Here is a 5453-nt window from a genome sequence, read left to right on the forward strand (position 1 = left end):
CCTTTCGTCCTCCCAGAGCTCAGCCAGGCAAGCGGGGCTGGGCTGGGGCAGAAATCCGCTGCCAAGGAAGCACCGGGCTGAGTTTGAACCAAACCCCAGCAGAGGGGCAGCTACAAGGGATGCGGCATCCAGGCTGCTGCCCCCAAGGGGCCGAATGAGCCCCCGCCTTGGGCGGCTTGTCCGCAGGCAGTGCGGACTCGCAGGCTCTCCTGGTCACTTACATCGGGTGTGTAAGGCGCAAAGAAGGGGGGGGGGGGGGAAGAAATCCTTGTTTGTCTGTCTAGACCCAACTCCCTTTGCAGCCCACAGGGATCTGCAGCCAGCAGGGATGTCAGAGTGTATCGTCAGCTCGTCCAGAGCCCCCCGCATCCTTCCTGGAATCCCCCAGGCAAACCGGCTCCGAATCCTCCTGCCGGCCCCTAGAGTTGTCATTGGTACCCAGGTTGCATGGAGAGTCTGTCACGTGACCACAAGAGTCCCCCACCAATATGCAGGGCAGGCTGGTTTGATCTCCAAGTAAGAGCCCGTGTATTAGGCCAGTGCAACTCACTGTAAATCACACCGCTCTGTGTGTGCAGCACCACCCAAACAGATCTAGCTCTGCAGCTGTCATCCAAAGGCCTTTCAAGAAGTGCCATGGGCCAGGTAATAACGAGTCTCTTAATCCACTGACCACCAGAATATTTTGAACCTAATTTAATTTCAGTCTCAGAGACCAGCAGCACTCCATTTAGCTGTGCAAACAAACAAAAACCCTAGTCATCCAAAGAACAAGGACATGCTACAGAACAGCTTCCTTTTGCACCCTTGCTTTCATAGCCCTTCCCAGTCTTTCCCGGTGAGTGCAGCTGCTTGCTTGTAAGTGAACTTTTGCTGATTTCTCAAATCAGCGAATACAGCAAAAATGAATTGACAGTGAGCAGTTCCACATCTCGAGCATCAGGAATCAGATTGTGCATTTGCATTGTAAAACTACATATTGTGGGTCTGATTCACGTCACTCCATTGATGTCAATGGGCCTCATTCTCCACTGTCCAATAAAAGATATGACCTCACCCACCTTGTCTCTCAAATATCCTGGGACCAACATGGCTACCACTACACTGCACTGCATTGCCCCAGTGTAGTCATTTCCACCAAGTGCAAATTGGATGTGTGCTACATTTTCTTGTCTCCCTGTCAGAGTGACATAAAAACCCCTACTAAGAATAGGATCATTTTTTGGAGTCCCTTGAGCAGTGGTTCCCAAACTTCTTACTAAGGTGACCCACCAGCTGCATTTTATCTTTTTTTTTTTTTTGTGACCCACCATTACATATAAGCACCCTGTACCCTGGCACTTCCCCTGTGGGTGAGTGCAGGGCAGGCTCACTCTCCAACATCCCCACATGGGGCCTCCCCTCTGCACTGGGCCAGGAGAAATGTACATTTACCTTAGCCAGGGCCCATTTAATCTAGCCCTGCATGTGGTGACCCATCTAGAGCCTTCCTGTGACCCACTGGTGATTTGGGACCCACCATTTGGGAAACACTGCCCTAGAGAACCCTGATGATAATGGTGCAAAGGTCATGGTGCTTAGAGCATGGCTCTGGGAATCAGAAGCTCTGGGTTCTATATCCAACTCTGACACCCACTGTGTGACCTGGGAGAAATCACTTAGCCTCTGTAAACAGTATCCTTATCTGTAAAATGGGGATAATTATTGTGACATTCTGTACCTTGGGGGAGCACGCTATAAACCTCCACATTCCTCATCTGTATATAATTGTGATATTACATATAAAGCATGCCTTGGAAGGTATCAGGGGAAAGGTTATGATCTGCTGAAAGTCATTTCTCTATCCAAAAATGTATCTCATTAATGCATGTGAAGTTATGAGAATTTTGTTGTATGGTTGTCACTAAAACATGCTGTAAATTGGGGGATCAGCCAGATATTCGCTCCCCAGAGGCAACAGCAAGGAAAGTAGCCAACACCCAGGTGGGGTATGAAACAACTCATCAACAACCATTGTCCAGCAAGGGAGCTACAATTCAATGACTCACCTGCATGAGGTCACACCAGGGGGATTGCTCAACTTTGCCTGCAGACTCAGCAGTGCCCCCCAGACATGCCTGGACTTGTGTTCTACAAGCACATGGAGTGGATTGAGGGTATAAAACTGAACACAGGGGGCCCAGGCTTGGCCCTTCTCCATCCCCCACCTATGCTGCAAGCAACTAAGACACTGAGAAAAAGACAAGACTCCAGCAGAGGAGATTGTCCCAGATTTCAAGGGTGAAATCTGTATACTAAGGACTGCAATATCCAGTGGGGTGAGAAAAACTGCTTAATCTAGTTGTTGCCCAGTCTAACAAGGTTGAGAGTTTAGCCTGCGTGGTTATATTTTATTTCTTTTGGTAACTAACTCTGACTTTTTGCCTAGTACTTAATATCACTTAAAATCTGTCTTTTATAGTCAATAATTTTGTTTTACTGTTTATCTTTACCAGTGAGTTTGTATGACGTGTGGGGTAAATCTGCTCAGGGTACAAAGGCTGGTGTATCTCCACTTTCCATTGTTGAAGTGGTGAACTAATTAATAAATTTGCACTGCTCATCTTGAGCAGTGCAAGATGGTATATTCCTGGGGTACAGTTCTGTGAGCTGGGGGGATTTGTCTCAGGTGCCTTTCTCTGTGTGATTCATGAGTGGCTCCGGGAGCATTCATGCAATCTCGCTGGGTGTGGGGTCATCACATGTGGTTGTGCTGAGTGATAACAGTGCCTGGAGGGGTTGCTGCTGGTCACTAGCAAGGCATTGTGAAAGACAGCCCAGGCTGGAGAGAGTTAAGAGGGCACAGCGGTCCCATGATCCCAGGCTGCATCCCAGGGGGATCCCGTCACAATTATTATTATTTATTTGCACTGCAGTAGCATTTAGGAGCCCCAGTCGTGAACCAGAACTCCATTGTGCTAGATGCTGTGCAAACACGGAACAAAAGGACTGTTCCTGTCCCAAGAGCTCACAGTTAAAATGGATATCACAGCTACGGTAATACTTACACACGTTCATAATGCACTTATGAGACCCTTGGATGAAACACTTTGTACAGAAGTGAAAAGCATTACGTCTTTGTCGTGTAAGCTCAGCGAACTGAGGGACTCAGACAATCACATCCCTTTTTATTAGAAGGGATGTGAGTTAAGTAACATTTTAGTATTTAAAGGGGGAGCCTTTTTTATGGCAATGTTTTAAAACACGTTCCATCCTTACTGCCTTTTATTTTGAAACTAGAATACTGAGCTTCCTCTGTCCCAACACACATACACAGAGTACGTTAAAAGGGATGTCCAGAGAGAGGACATACAAATGTTGTTGGACAACCTGGTGTAAAATTACTAATTTAGTATATTCTGATTTAATCTTTGTTTTCATCTTTCTGCTTTCCAAATAATCAGAAAGCTATGGGCTCTGATCTGAAGCCCTCTAAAGTCCATGGGGAATCTTTCCATTGCCTGTGGCCTTTGAATCAGGCACATAGTACTTATGATATCTACAAAGATGATTATGCACAATGAAACAAACAGTGTTAGGGGAAAATAAATGCTAGAATAAGTCTTTACAGTCAGAGAAAAGGGTATTAATTGGATATTAGTTATCACAATCAATTAAAATCATTATAAAGGGAATGTCTGCATCTTTGGCCACCATTTTACCAAGCCATCTTTTAAGGCTGTTTTATGTGTATAAACAACCATTTGCTTGTAAATTGCACAGTCGGGGGACTTTAGCCCTATTACACTTCCTACAGGACATGCCTCCAGGTAATTAGAATGTGAACAATTCACTGGTTTTAAGGGTCTCTCCATTGCCCCGTTCACACAGGAGACCGTTTGGAAGCACTCAGAAACTAGAAAATATGCCTTTATTCCCAGTTCAAGGGCTAGATGGTCAGATTTGTCATAGCCCAGGAGCCCTGTGCACAGAAAAGTTCTAATCATTGACAAATCCCCCGTTCAGCAGCAATATCAATGAATGCAGTAAAACATACCGAGTGTTCAAGCATTCACCTCTGTACCCCAGGTTGGCATGTGCTGGAAATTAAGGCCCACATTTTCAGAAAAGTATAAGTCTAAGAGTTCATGGCTGGATTTACTGTAGGTGTCATAAATATAAAGGGAAGGGTAAACCCCTTTAAAATCCCCTCCTGGCCAGAGAAAAAAATCCTCTCACCTGTAAAGGGTTAAGAAGCTAAAGGTAACCTCGCTGGCACCTGACCAAAATGTCCAATGAGGAGACAAGATATTTTCAAAAGCTGGGAGGAAGGAGAGAAACAAAGGGTCTCAGTCTGTCTATATATTGGTTTCTGCCAGGGAGAGACCGGGAAGGGAGTCTTAGAACTTTTAGTAAGTAATCTTGCTAGGTATGTGTTAGATTATGATTTCTTTAAATGGCTGAGAAAAGAATTGTGCTGAATAGAATAACTATTTCTGTCTGTGTATCTTTTTTGTAACTTAAGGTTTTGCCTAGAGGGGTTCTCTATGTTTTGAATCTAATTACCCTGTAAGGTATCCACCATCCTGATTTTACAGGGGGGATTTCTTTATTTCTATTTACTTCTATTTCTATTAAAAGTCTTCTTGTAAGAAAACTGAATGCTTTTTCATTGTTCTCAGATCCAAGGGTTTGGGTCTGTGGTCACCTATGCAAATTGGTGAGGCTTTTTATCCAACATTTCCCAGGGAAGGTGGGGGGTGCAAGTGTTGGGAGGATTGTTCATTGTTCTTAAGATCTAAGGGTCTGGGTCTGTAGTCACCTAGGCAAATTGGTGAGGCTTTTTACCAAACCTGGTCCAGGAAGTGGGGTGCAAGGTTTTGGGAAGTATTTTGGGGGGAAAGACATTTCCAAACAGCTCTTCCCCAGTAACCAGTATTTGTTTGGTGGTGGTAGCGGCCAATCCAAGGACAAAGGATGGAATATTTTGTACCTTGGGGAAGTTTTGACCTAAGCTGGTAAAGATAAGCTTAGGAGGTTTTTCATGCAGGTCCCCACATCTGTACCCTAGAGTTCAGAGTGGGGGAGGAACCTTGACATGGTGGCATAGTGGTGGGATTAACCTGAAATCATTTTGAGATCCAGTTGAGATTTTTTTGAACTAGAAATACAGATTTTAAAAAGGAAACTTTTTTTTTCCTTTGGAAAGGAAGTCCAGAAAGCAGCTGAAACTGAAAGCAGCTTGTTTTTTCTCTGTTTGGAGAAAGAGCAGAGACAAAAGGGGATTATCTTTGTGAATTGCAGGTTTTCTTTGCCTGGAGGCAGGGTACTTAACTCCTGCAGGGAAATTCACAGTCTTCCAACCCAGAGTATTTTTTTCCCCTAAAAGTAAAAGGGGGGGGGGTGTTCTACCCATTTGCCTGGAGACAAAAGTGGCAGGGGCTTTTTTTTTTTGTGGATTTTGATTTTTTACA

Source organism: Caretta caretta, chromosome 10 (genome assembly GCF_965140235.1).
Source record: "Caretta caretta isolate rCarCar2 chromosome 10, rCarCar1.hap1, whole genome shotgun sequence".
Taxonomy (NCBI): Eukaryota; Metazoa; Chordata; order Testudines; family Cheloniidae; genus Caretta; species Caretta caretta.